General features: G+C 44.9%; 1 long non-coding RNA gene across 5 annotated transcripts; it reads left to right on the forward strand.

Moving 5' to 3' along the window:
* Positions 1-1,374: 1,374 nt before the first annotated feature.
* On the forward strand, positions 1,375-3,787 carry LOC117858752 (uncharacterized). Of its 5 annotated transcripts, XR_011898407.1 has the most exons (5): positions 1,377-1,919; positions 2,097-2,254; positions 2,332-2,622; positions 2,715-2,854; positions 3,438-3,787. It is a non-coding gene; the product is annotated as an uncharacterized lncRNA (long non-coding RNA). The 5 variants fall into 5 exon arrangements; XR_011898406.1 differs by having other exon boundaries at positions 1,375-1,919; positions 2,097-2,622; positions 3,433-3,787; XR_011898405.1 differs by having other exon boundaries at positions 1,375-1,919; positions 2,097-2,622.
* Positions 3,788-14,820: the final 11,033 nt, after the last annotated feature.

Consider the following 14,820-nt stretch of genomic DNA (forward strand, 5'->3'; position numbering starts at 1 on the left):
GTAGGCTCCAGTTTGCTTCAGCTGTTGGAAGCATATCGTAAACTAAAGTTAGTACCTTGACTTAAATAATCGGGATATTGGCAGAAGTTATTTAGTACCTCGACTTAACCGGGATATTGGCAGAAGTTATTGCAGGACTAAGGGACGTTTGGTTCATCGAGCTAAAGTTTAGTCCGTGTCACAATATTCGGAGGCTGATTAGGAGGACTAAATATGAGTTAATTATAAAACTAATTGCATAGATGGAGGCTAAACAACGAGACGAATCTATTAAGCCTAATTAATCCATCATTAGCAAATATTTACTGTAGCAGCACATTGTCAAATCATGGACTAATTAGGCTTAATAGATTCGTCTCACCGTTTAGCCTCCATCTGTGTAATGGATTTTGTAAATAGTCTACGTTTAATACTTCTGATTAGTATCCAAACATCCAATCTTAAAATAAGCAACTGGAACCAAACGTCCTCTAAGTTGTTTTGTGGAAGGCCGCTAAGCATGTCTTGTCAACAAGACACGGAGTTTTATGCTCACATATGAGTACTTAAATATAAGACCACTGCATAATCGACGATGCAGGACTGATAATTTTGTGATATGATTAAGAGGCCGACGAGCAGGCTGTATGACTCAAAATTTTAGAACCCGGACTGAGTGGTAGACAACATGCATAAACCACTCGTACTGCAATAATATTTGCAAATGTTCTACGTGAGTAACAACAAGTCAAATGCTACTGCCAAGCACATCGACGATGAGGCTCCAGTTGTGAAAGGTAGAAGCCAGGATCAGCTCATTAACATTAAGAACAAGTACAAAGTTAATTTTGGTGGATCCACAAAATAGAGCCCTATCACCCAGTATAACACAGCCGGCATAAGTTCTATTGGGAGGCCTCTGATTCTGGAATTAAAAAGGGACCATTTATGCAACCATCTCCCATAAGACTGAGAAAATTCCATTTCAAGATAGAGCATCGCACTATAGTCTCTGGGTTGGGTAGTACTTAAGTGACTACTATAATGCTTGTCTTGGTGTTTTGTTTTATTAAGGATGGAATATAGTGTTTAGCTTTATGATCAGGGGAAGAATGTTGGGTTGATCTCAGCTAAATGGTCAGTAGACCAAGTCCGAGAAGGAGCGACGCCCCGTTATGTTACTCGCGTCCTGATCGAGTCGCTATCCAACCATAGTTGCACCCCCGAGCTCTTTTACGGTACACAATACTATCTTATACTACTGTTCGAGAAGGATTCGTATGAAAAGATCCGATGGTTGAGATTAATTATATACTACTAAAAACTTACGCTGATAGTATACATAAGTAGTATAGTAGTACAGGGTATATCAAATCTTTCTTAAGCGTCCTATCTTCGTTCCTTTCACTCCCTATCTCTTCATTTCTACTCCACATTTTTTCTCAAACTCACTGGCGGCGGCGGCGGCGGCGGCGACCGCGCGGCCGGTGGCAACGGCGGTCTCGTCCACGCAAGCGCAAGATTCCACCCTGTCCTCGTCCCTTATCCGAGCTGCCGGAGACTCCGCGCCCCGTCTTCATCCCGCATCGGCGCTAGCGACGGCCATGACTCCCCGCCCCATCTTCATCCCGCATCGGCGCCGGCGGTGGCAAGTACTCCCCGCCCCGTCTTCGTCCCGCATCGGCGCCGGTGGCGGCCCCGCCCTATCTCCCTACGCATCGGCGCCGCCCACGATTCCCCGCGCCGTTTCCGTCCCGCATCGGCGTGGCCCCCGCGCGAGGAATAGCCACCGGCCGGCAGGGTGGGTCTGCGCCGGCAACAGGCGGCGGCAGCAGCAGCCCGGTCCGGTCCGGCCGGATTGGGGCAGGGCTTCATCGCGCGGCCGGTAAACTTGCAGCCGCATGATATCTCATTAGCTCCGTCCTCTCGTGCTTGTGCAGGTGTGCTCATTATCTACTATCTAGTGTGGACTTCTGGCTGAGATTAGCTCTTGTTCCATCTTTTCATTCTTCTTATTGTGCGCCCCTTTATGTTCTAGACCATCTGGCATGAAATAGAACAACTTCTAAGGCCTTCACGATGTTAACAAATATTTACCTGATTTTATTTCATTTCAGGTGGATTTGGAACACAATCAATATAGGTCATTTCAAGGTTTGACCTGCTTGATGCAGATTTCAACCAGAACAGAAGACTTTATTGTGACACTCTTAAGCTCCGCATATACATTAGTCTCTACTTGCAAGAACCTTTTAAAGATCCAACCAAGAGAAAGGTTTTGAAGAACTCATCAGTAGTTTCTGTCTATACGCACTCAGATTTCTGGTTGCTAATTTGTTCTTCGTGAAATAGGTAATACATGGTGTGGATCGTGATATAATGTGGCTCCAACAGGATTTCCACATTTACATATGCAATTTTTTGACACAGGACAGTTAATTTTCAAACAAGGACCAATAATCCCATGAAAAGGCCATGCACTTTGCTTCTTTCCGTATTCTCCTCGAAACACTCATCTCAATGTTTAATAGACTGAAGCTTGGTCTTTCTTTCCAAACTTAATCAGGCTTCAAGGGTCTTACAGATGGAGAGAAACAGCCTAGAATACCTATTGGTTCGCTTTTGTGGAGTGACAGCAAAGGAGTATGACTCTACCCAATAAATAAAGATACACTCTGACCTCCCTTGAATCTACAATAGAAATTTTCTGATTAAAGGATACCTTTTTCTTGTAGATATTAAAATGCAGACTGGAGGTCGAGGCCACTTCCTGATGAAATGATCAAGTAATGTGCACTCTGGTAAACAAATTTGTCTGCTTCTGGAAAGTGTTCGAACGCAATTCAGTGACGTGGTGATCATTGTGATAGAGCAGGCATGTATCTATACTAGTTTGATCTAAAGAATGCAAATATAAATGAACTCAAGTTATAAATGAAGAAGTAATAGAGAATCGAAGATTAAAGCACTGGGCCGGTTTGTGGTGCTCGTTGATGTATTGGTTGTGGAAGGGGTTTTGGAATTGTTCATTTGTAGCTGCATAGTTGTTAGGTTCAGTGGTGTGATTTTAAGTAATGCAGATAGAATAATATGTCCTAAATGCAGATGCCAGGAAGCACGAATCTGCCCCGAAGTTTGATTTAAAATGTATGCTTCTTTTAGTTCAGTTGCGTGAGTTAATTAGCTGTATCTTGTTTGTATTCAAGATGAACCCTACTTCTAATTATGTAAGTGGTAGTGCTTTGAATTTTAGTTAAGCTCCATTTTTTCATTTAGTTTTTTGTCTTGCCTGACTTCTCTGGCCACATGAACTGCATGCAAAACTGTTTTACATTATATGAAACTTTCTTATCCAATGTGCTGGACCCTCTAGTATCTTTGCTTATAGGTCATTTTTTTTTCCATCTCATGTCGTATTGCTAAAACTAATCACAAACTTACTGGATTCAATAGCGCAGGTGTAATTGGATCAATCCGCACAGGTGGTGCATGCTCCTCCTGTTGCGCAAGTGGTGTATGGTCGTGGTCTTGTGCATCAGGATTGATGGGTGGCACCGAAGAATTAGCTTCGTCCACGTCCATGTGGAGGAGAGGGAGGAGGTGTGAGAAGAATTAAATCTGTCAGCAAGGGAAGAGGCGCAGGGAGAAGAATTGGTTGCCCTACCTATCTCTCAAGGGGCTATTTATTTATATAGGAATTTTGAATAAATAGGAATTTTTACTCACGTAGGCTCTTCAAACTCTGTTAGGATCCTTAATAGTCTATTGTATGGATATCCCCTACCAAATTAAATCTGTTACGTGCATATCTTTTCCTTGAGTGTTATGTAACCATCCAAGCTTCATGCAAATGCCAAAAGTCCTGGACACATGACACATGTTTGTGACCAGATGCCGGGCCGTTGTTCTCTTGTTCACCACCGATGGATGCGTTTCTTGCATCACCTTTTCTCTTCTTCTTGTTCACCTCTTCAGGAGCCTCAGGAAGAGAAGAGTTCTCGCTGAGAGGCTGCTGATTGTTCAGGGAATTCGAGCTCCTCAGGATGTGATTTTCCTTCTCGATCACCCTACAAAAAGGCAGCAACTTTGCCTCTCCACGAGTACCAATGGTGGAGTCCAGCTCTTTGTTCTAAGAAAGGAAAAGGTAAATCAATAAAACAAATCCAAACATGTTGCCAAATATAATGATGGTTATTGCTAGATTGGTAATAATATTTTTGAAAGAGGGCAGGAGCTTGGTTATTGCTCTCTAACTCCACGATCTGAAAAGGAGATAAGAATGGGTACACAGAAATTTCAAGTTTCCTAATTAGGTAACTACAACAACAATAACTGTTCATGCTTCTAGCATGTAAACAACAGTAACTACCTCCTTTTGTTACACATTTCTTCTTTCTCCTTTAGTTTTCCAGAGAGCTGACGCTGCTGTTTCTCTGATGTCATTTGGGAATGTGCCTTGGAATCTAACTGACCTTCAAGCTCTTTTACCTAATATATGTTTCAACAGGCTGTCAGGTACAAATCAAAAAACAATAACCAAGAAACACCAGAAGAACAAACTCTTCAAATAATTGTATACCTTTTCTTGCAAGTTCTTGCAAAGTTACTCTTTCCCTTTGGCTTTGGTCTCGAAATTTTGTAAGTTCTCTTCTAGCTTTCTCAAAGAGTCATCCTTAAGTCTGACTTCTTGCTTAGCTCTTTCAAGCTAACATTTATTCAGCAGGAAAAATGTAAATTACATATCATGAAGCCAGCCTCAAGCAGGTTGCTAGCACAGTGTGCAAGTTATCATGAAAGTTAACTTAGGAAAATGCACAACTAAAACTCACCATCTGTTTGGTCTTTTGAAGTTCAACAGTATCAACTTGCTTCTTTCCTGGTCCCAATTCAATACACTGAACACGGCTGGCGAAGTTTAATGAACTCAAGTTTTCTGATACATCACTATCGGATGGGCTAATTTGCATAAGCATCAATGCTTTAGAGTCTCCTCCTATTATTAGTGTCAAAAGGAACAGAGAAAATTAATCATATGGCTAAGTGGAAAAATAAATATAGGAAAATATTAGACTTTAATCATGGAAATGGTTTTCCTTGAGCAAGCAGATCATCTTACCTAGAAAATCTTGCAGCAAGTGCGTCAACTTGGAATTTCTGACCAGAAAAGGCACAAAAATAGTGAGCGATAAAAACAAATGGGTTACATACTTACACATGCAGTAGGAGGCGACAGCGTCCTGGAAAGGAAGGAGGAGGCGGTGGCGGACTGGAAGGAGGGAGGAGGAGGAGAGGAGGCGGCGGCGGACTAGAAAGGAGGAATAGCTGGTGGAGGTGGCTTGGAAAAGCCGGAGGCGGTGGACTGGAAAGGGAGGAGGAGTCAGCGGCGGCAGCCTAGAAAAGCCGGAGGCAGCGGCTGTGTGGCAGAACCACCGAAATTAAGCTGGCTAAAGTGTTCTCATCTTCGCCTCACATGCGAACCGATACTTTAATCAAGCCAATTTGGTAGTCTGTTGGGTTATACCCGATAAACCACTTATCTTGGATCGAAACGAAAAGCATCTCACACGAAGGCGACTCCAGAGATTACAACATTCCAGTAATTTAGTACATAGGTCCCACTTTATTTATTACACCACAGTAATTCGAAAGTGTATAAACTAAATTGTTCAAAGTTTAAGCAGCGGAAAAAGGATGGCAACTAAACGTCGAAGCAGAAAGATCATGGCGAAGCCAACCATGACGTCAGTTACCACGGTCCTCGCCGACGAAGGATGGGTCCCACTCGACCGTCCAAATTGGAGGGAGCTAGGTCGGCCAAGTCACACTTTGAGCAAAAAGCACTAACATCCAAGTTACCTGAAAGTAAAGCCACAAGCAAGGCTGAGTATACTAATACTCAACAAGACTTACCCATCGGGTGGCAACTACTCCACCGACGTCTAGACATGTACTAGACATGCAAGGCTTTTTAGCGGAGGGATTTATTTTTGCCAAAAGTATCTAAATAGATCCTTACTTTCAAGTTTTAGTAGCAGGTTCTAGTAGATTATTTATTCTAGGTAAGCAACATGTATAAGCAAGCAAAATGAGGAAACATTTTATTCTAAGCATCATCATCATTAAATAATCATTCTATGTTTCACTTGTTACTCAGTGCAGCACAGTAGTCAAGCAGTCTCAAACTGTGAGAGGCAGATGATTCGAATCGATTTTCTTAACCTTGCAAGGTGAGCCTAATCCCACGACATTGCATACCACGACGGGTCCACACATGTTAGCCGTCCCCATCAATTCCTAGGCACGTGGCCAGGGCCCACTTCCCTTGGATACAAGGCCCCATGGTCCCGGAACGTCACCGTACCATGACTGCACTTGTACCCACATGATGCATCAGGGGAACTCCATTCCAGAGAGAGCGGGGAGTATGCCCACGTCCCGGTTCAATCAGGTACTAGGCTTCCCTATATCATACTAGGTATGGGATTAGTACTTTCAAACACTTGACTGCAAATGCCGACACATTTCAGCCTTAGCATTTTCATCACTAGACAGACGGGACAAAACCACCAAGTCAGAACCAATCCTGGTCCCGTCTGTCATCCTTATGGTTATAGCATGAGCAAGCAATCAACTCCTATAAACTCGCGAGTGACAGGAAATCACTCGACTTTTACCGAGTCCTATTTAGCATTGCAGCTACTCGGCCTACCATACTAGTGTTCAACCAAAGGTACCTAAGATCATGCAACTAGGTTTTCAATCAACTCCTATGAACATAAATGCACAAGCATAGGTATCAGAGGCATTGCAAGAATTTAGAAAAATTGGGTTATGCTCCGGGGCTTGCCTTCCCATTCTAAGTTAGTGGGGAGCTCGTTGGATGCTTCGCTGATCTCCTGCTTGGCCTCAACATGATGTAGCTCAGCAGGTACTTCCTCGGTCGTCGAGAGCAGTTCATATGTTCCATCTGGGAAATTTGCTTCTACACGAGATGCATATGCAATAGTTCAAGTTTCCATGCTTTCACATGCAGGATGCAAAATATGAATTATTGCTGAAGTATAAATTGCATTTTGACCACATTCACCTAAATAAGGTTCTAAACTTTCATTATCTTCATGAAGTAAGGTGTGTTGTCGAATAAAACCCGGGGTTGACTTTGATGGTGAGTGTGTACACATATACGGTTTTACAACTTAGATTCAAAAAAAAAGGTGGGATCACTCTAGGGTTGCTCAAGGTTCATTTGGAAAGTTATCCTATTTTCGAATATTTTTCTGTACCTTAGCGTGTATTTACCATTTTGTCCTTCTCATTAACTACCTTGTTTTTATTCCTTTTTCTTGGTTTAACTTCCATAAATATTTCTGGTAGTTTCTGATAAGATATGGTTCTGAAAATTTTATTAAGGCTTTATAATCACATCAGTGAGCTACTATAAAATTTGGGATGCATTGGACTTCTACAAAATTAATTACAATTAAAACAGTACCCTATGGTAGATTATAAGGATCTATTTTTACTCAAGTTTCAGTTGCAGTTTGGCTCTGATATTTTTACAAGAGGTTACAATAGTGTGACAGAGGCTTTTGTGATTTTTGCAAGATTTATGGGAAAGGACATCTATTTTCCATATTTTCCTTTCATTTAGTATTTCACAAAAGTTAAGCATGTCTCACTAGGTCTCATGCAGTAACCATTATTTTTCCTAGTGAGTGTATTGAATTTGTGACCCAACAAAAATAGTTACATACTTTTATCTGCCTTATTCTATTTATTATGCAAAAAGTAAGATTTCATCTCAGATCTCAAGTTTAACCCAAAACAGTGTGTTAAACATCTATACTAGTGTCACAACTATTTTATTTAGCACAAGCTCGACATAACAAAGCTAACAGAGGTGGATTTATCTTTTTAGCATTTTTGTATGATTTACGAGGCATTTAAAGGTTTAAAAAGAATATAAAATCTAGAGATAAAACTACAATAGTAACATGCTCAAAAAAAAATTTCAGTGAAACTACACAACACAAGGAGTCTAATAAAGTTGGTTTTGCATTTTTAGAAATTTTCTACACTTTCTTATGCATTTTCAAAGTTTCAGCCGATTTAAACCATTTAAAATAGAAAAAGGATAAAACCTTTTATGCGGGGGCCCTCGAAAGTTTTAAAATTCCACAGATAGGTCCTGGAATCTTATGCAAAGGAGCCTAGAAAGAAACTATGGTTCCCAATGTGGTCCTTGCGCACATCGATGGCGATTCCGACGAAATCGCCAGCGAGCGGCGGCGCTAGAGGGGAAGGGGAAGGCTCGGGTGTGGGGAGGAGCTCACCTAGGGCCTGCGGGATGAAGGAATCGAGGGTGGGGGGTGGCCGAAGGTGGCTGTCCACGGCGGGGATGAAACCGGCGATGGCGGGCTCCTACTCTTGCGCTGGCGAGGTGGTTGCCGGAGGGAGCTCGGCGTCGGCTCAGTGAGCTGCGCGTGGGTGTGTGTGGTGCTCAGGTGAGCTTAGCGGGCGGCGGGGAGGCACGGGAGGTGCTTCTCCGTGGCGAGGGTCGCGGCGGAGCTAGGGGCAGAGAGGGGCAGTGGTGTAGTGTGCCTGCAAGGGGTGTTAACGACTTTTATAGGCCGGGGGAGGTGCGGGGATGCGAGGCGAGGCTCCGGGTGGAAGGATAAGGCCGGGTGGGCATTGGCGGCAGAGAAATGAGTGGAACGCCACTAGCGAGTGGCGAGCGAGGCCGGTGGTTGGCTGGGCGAAGATGCAACGCTCGAGTGTGATCTCCGGCGGATTGGCGACGCAAGATAGCGAGCCAGGGAGATGCTTTTGTGTCGCGGTTGCGGTTGGTCAGGCGGAGGAGCTGTCCTGTCGCCTCAATGGTGGCATTGGGTGCGGTGGCGCGGCTAAGCAGCGACGGTGATGTGGCAACCACGGTGGCCAGGGGCGGGATGCGGGAGATAGCGCCGACGGGCGGTTGGGCGAAGGAAGATGTGGCACAGAGGATAGGGATGCGCTCGTGAACTGGTTGGACGGAGGGCCGGGCTGACCTGTCGCATCGGCGATGGGGGTTGGCCGGCAGGAGCGCCGGTCGAGCGGCACCACGCAGCGCGGCGCGACACGGCCAGATGGTGACCACGCACGGGAAAAGGCGTGGCGTGTGAAGCTGTGTGGTTTGAAGCGATTTTGCGCACAAATTTGAATTCAAAATTGGGAAAGTTCAAATACAAGACTTGCTGGCCAAACCAAACTCTACAACTTCTACAAAGGGTCTAAGGTCGAAACTTTTCTGGATTTGTAGATAGACTAGGCTAAACTTTGACAGAACACCGATTTTATAGACTTAGCGATTTCAAACCAATTTTTGGTGGATTTTGCCAAGCAAGAAAGCTGGAGATCAAAGCTTCAGCTGTTAAGGAAGAATTGGAAGTGTGAGAAGCATCATCATCATCATCATCATCTACTCCAAAGTCGACACCACCTGCAAGTCCAGGAGGAGTAGCAGTTGCTCTAGAAGTACCTCAACCACCTTCAATGGGAGATCAACAACCAGAGCGAGAGCCTTCTATCGAGGAACTTTGCATCCTGAGCATCAGTGACTTACCTATCCATGAATTGGGTGGCGTCGGTCGACCATTTGAGATCGATACTTCAAGCCTGAGGATCTTGCAGAGTTTACCTTTCACTAGCAAGGAAGATGCTAATCTTCATCTACAAGCGTTTACGCGGCTATGCAACACCTTCGATGTGGATGGAGTAACTCATAATCAACTAAGGGCAAGGTTGTTCCCTTACTCTCTACTTGGAAGAGCACTTCAGTGGTTTTACTCTCTACCGGTGGCAACAATTCAGAATTGGGATGAGTTGATGAAGGCTTTGTTAACTGAACATTATTTGCCAGCCAAGACTCAAAATCTTAGAAGCAGGATATCTACTTTCGCTCAATATACTTCCAAGACAATTGCTGAAGCTCATGAGCGCTTCAATGATTACATCCATACAGTTCTACACCATAAGTACCTGAAGGAGGACCTAGTCCAGAAGTTCTATCAAGGGCTGACACCAGCATCAAGGGCAATTATCGACGCATCGGCTGGAGGATTAATCATAGACCTTACCCTAACTCAAGCTTTCAAGTTATTCAAAAAGGTTGCAGACAATGATGCATGGGTATCTTCTGGGTGCTTATTCCTAGCTCAACCTACTGTATATACACAAGGAGTGTTGCAGGTGGAGCGTGATCAGTTACTCGAAGGAAAGATCGACCCGTTGATGAGGAGACTGGAGAAGGTGGAGATAAAGGAAGCTCAATCTATAGACCTAAAGGCAGCAGAAGCAAGATCAACATGTGAAGAGTGTGGTGACTACGGCCATGTCGGGAAGAACTGTCCAGAGGAAGCAAAGTTGCTAGACTACATGAAGAAGGGAAATGGTTTCCACCATCCAACTATCGGTATGGATAGAATAGACCTCAATTCATTGCAAGCTCATCTATTCAGAACATAGTGCCTCTATGCATTCAGCTGAATAGGTTCATGGAGGAGCAAGGCAAGATCAACAAGGACACTATCACTAAGTTCAAGGATATGGACAAGATTCTGGAAAATATTGACAGCAAAGTAACAGAGGTTGGAAGTTTGAACAACCAAGTGATGAACATGATGAAGTGCTAGAGATTCAAGTGACACAATTAGCTAGGCATTTTATAAGCAATCAACAGAAGTTGCTAGGACAACAAATGAATCTGGAGTCAGCTAAAGCTATCAAACTTGCTCAGCAAGGAAATAGAAGATCCAGAATGTCCGGCGGGAGCTAGGAAGCCTAAACTAGCCGTAGAAGCAAAGATGACTTCGAAGGAGAAGACACCTACCATAGCTCCGGAGATTAAAATGGAGGAGCTAGAGTTTGAGATGGTCAATCAAGATGACACAAAGATTCTGCCAGAGAAACCACGCCATCATTTAGGTAAAACTGACGAACAGTTTGGGAAGTTTGTTGAAGTTGTGTGCAGGTTGAACATCAATATGCCACCGTTGGACGCTCTACACGTTCCAACCTGTTGGGGGGAAATATTAACGACCTCCTTATGCCCCTTAAGCAACAATCATAAAGGCCCAGGCCCACCTGTGGCACTAGCGATCCCCGCCGACCCGGCATGGGCAAGGAGCATTCCACTCCACCTCGCCCGACCCAAGGCCCTGGGGTCGGACACGACCGACCCCTCACTGGCGAAACTCCGCCTCGCCCGACCCATGGTCCTAGGGTCGGATGCGCCCGACCCCTCGCCGCAAGGATCTGCCTCGCCCAACCCACGGTCCTAGGGTCGGATGTGCCCGACCACTCGCCGCAAGGCTCCGCCTTGCCCGACCCCGGGTGTAGGGGGTCGGACACATCCGGGCCCATAAGACAAGGATCCACCTCAGGCGCAGATCAGCAGACGAGGGCGCAGATCTCATGGGCCCCCACTAATCTCGCCATAAATGCACCGCGGCTCTGGCGCGCAGAAAGGCGCCCACGCTCCTCGACGTGACCCGCCACAAGTACCCGGACGGAACACTGTAGCCACGACCGCACAAGCTACAGCGGTCGCAGCCTCCCCTGTTCGCCGTAGGGCACTCATTGCATGCGTCCCCCGGCACAGGAGGGAGCACCGCCCGTTTTTGCACTTAGTCCGGTGATAAAGACATGACGTCCATGCTCCACGGATAGTACGCAGGATTACAAGGGTCAGCCGTCCCCCATGACGCACAGGGTTGTGGAGGCTGGACATCATCATCATGCTTAGCGGCGATGGTCGACCAGAGGATCGTCAACAGGATCCGACGACAGCCACCCTCCTCCGGCGGCCACGCTGACAGGAGACGAAGGCTGGAGCGGAAGGCGGCGACCCAGGGACTTGTTCCTTTTCCTCGTATTTTATTTACTTAGCTTATCTCTTTTACTTCTCCACATACCTGGCTCACCTGTAACCCCGGTACCCTCCTTGCGCTATAAAAGGAGAACCAGGAGGCCTAAGACGGGAGGACAAAAAAGCCAACAGAACCCACACACTCTCCTCACGAGCATCAGTGCACACCCAAGAGACTTGGGACTAGCTCCCTCTCTCGCCTATTTATAACCCCTACTACAGACCCCGCGTGAGTAACACGAGCAGCTCCTCATATTGGACGTAGGGCTATTCCTGCCCGAACTAGTCTAACCTCGTGTCTTCTCACGCCACCATCCAAAGCCTTACGCGCATAAAAGAAATTTACTTGCTGTAGTCTTGATCCGCTAATCTCGACAACGACACAACCTATGCTCGCTACTTCAAGGATATCCTGATGAACAAGCGAGAGATCCCGCAGTTCACTACAGATCACATCAAGATGAAAGAAGACTGCAGTGTTGCAATAGCTAACCAAGCTCTCGAGAAGAAAAGAGATCCTGGATGTCCAACCATCCCATGTTCAATTGGAGCGATGATGTTCGAAAGGGCATTATGTGATCTTAGCGCAAGTTATAGCGTCATGCCTAAAGCTGTGTTCAAGAAGCTACGCTTGCTGGAGCCAGAACCAACTGCTATGTGCCTGGAGTTGGTGGACAACACCGTTCGCTATCCCGAAGGCATTGCTGAAGATGTACCTATGAAGATCAGGAATCACTTTGTCCCTATTGATTTTGTGATACTCGAGATGGGAGAAGGAGCTAAATCCCCACTCATCCTAGGAAGGTCGTTCATGAAGACCGCAAGGGCAAACATAGATGTTGGGAAGAGCGAGATCAAGTTTGACATCAATGGCACTATGAGCGCGTTCAAGTTTCGTTCACGCTTTGAGGTATGCAACATGATTTCTAGCAAGTATATACTACTACATCGTCGTGTCAAGTAGGAGGAGAAGAACAAGAAGGCAAAAGGAAAGAAGCCAGCAGAAAAAGTTGCTATCATTTAGAAGAAGGAAGAATGCCAGCCTGTGAAGACCAAAAAGATAGCTAAGCCTGTGCCTGCATCAAAGCCAAAGATGGTGAAGAAGTGGGTGCCAAAGAATGCCGCGCTGACACCGAGCGCTGGTCTGAACTGAAGAATTTAAGAGTCTAGCTATAGACTAAAAACGAAGCACTTTGTGGGAGGCAACCCGATCATCGAGTCAAGAATAAGCTACTAGGAGGACAACCCTGAAGTTATTTGAATTCTCAAGTAAGTGAGTCACAGATTTTGCTACGTCATACTTGGTGAACATTTAATAAGTTGAACCTTTGGTCAGAACAATATTTGGAGTTTTATTCGCTCAGTCATTTTCTATTCCTCTATTTTTCATAAACCAATGACATGAGCCATCCTAATTTTTATTTGATTTTTCTGGAAAAGCCAGAACCACATATCCCTATCCTATCAGACTTTTCATCTTGACCATGATGTTTAGCCTGACTTGTTTTCATGATAAACATAGAGTAGAGCCGTGTTGTTCTTACTTTGTAAATTTTTGACGCATGCTAGGACTCGCGTGACCATCGGATTTTGGTTTGATTAAACTTGAAAAAACTCATTAGTTTTCTTAGAATTATGATTTTTCTAAGCTATATTTATTTATTTCATTCAAAATTCCTCTCTCACTTTTGGCCAAAATTTGAACCTAAACCCATCACCCCGCGGTTGAAATCGAAATTGCTTCATCTCAATTCATGAGAATGAACGATACCGGTGCAACCAAAAGTAATGTAGTCGGAAATCCTTTCGACTTTAAAATGTTCTTCATGCTTCACAACTTCTCTACTATTTATTTGAACTCATTGCTTGCTCTGAGTTTATTTTTAATTTTTAAAATTAGAGGAGGATTAAGCATCTAAACATGATTTGGAGGGTTTATGAGCTTCATTTATGCTAATGGTTGATTTTGTGATCATGGGAACAATCATGGAAGCACTCTCACCTACCACACATGCGTAAAGAAATAAAGAGTGGCCTGCCATACTTGTTTGTTGCAGCTCGAAGGATAAGGCATTGAGTGAAATTGAGAAAACAATAAGGTTATGACACATAGGTGCATGATTTTCAACAAAGTGACAACACAAAGGAGTGGAGGAGATTGCTTGGACAGTGCCTTTCATGTGAGGTGCTGAATTTTCAGTACAATAAATGTCCAAGATGCATGTGAAGAAAGAAGAGGAGAAAAGGAGCCAGGAATACACCAGGCTATTCGGCCTGGTGTGCCTCAGGTCGATCGGCCTAAGGTCTTTTTAAGCCTCCAGGCGCCCCCCTTTGGTATGTATCCCCCTCTCTCACTTGTTCATCATATTTTTCGGCCAACACACCAAGAACACCTCTAAATAGCCTCTAAAAGTTTTGAAACTCCACTCATACAAAGAATTTCAGCCACTAGAAAAATTTCAGCAATCACGTCTTGCTAGTCCTTGTTCTTGTGCAATTTTCTCGTCGGCAAGAAACCCCGGCGAGCTTTTCTTGAGTGTGCAGCCATGAGGAGCTTGGGAAGAATTTTCAGGAAGACCAAGAAGTCTCACTCATCAGCCAAAGCATCATCTACATCAAGCGCTTCATGGTGGCACTTAGTCTCCGAGTCACCGCGAGGCATGGACATCGACGCGGCACCACCATGCAACGATTGTATGTTGCTTGGTGGGATGACCATACGAAGCTCCTCCATGCGGTTCGATGAACCATGTGGAATTTCTGAAGCCGCACCGGACACTTCAAGGAGACTGACTTGCTCTCATGGGGGCTCCACCAAAAAGAAGTCGGCATACGACTTCATGATAAAAAGCAAGGAGGACGAAGAGCGGCTGAAGAATATTGAAAGGAGAATCATTGCCAACCATGACTTTGATGACAACTTTCTTTGGGATATT

The sequence above is a fragment of the Setaria viridis genome, chromosome 5 (genome assembly GCF_005286985.2).
Source record: "Setaria viridis chromosome 5, Setaria_viridis_v4.0, whole genome shotgun sequence".
NCBI classification, from domain to species: domain Eukaryota; kingdom Viridiplantae; phylum Streptophyta; class Magnoliopsida; order Poales; family Poaceae; genus Setaria; species Setaria viridis.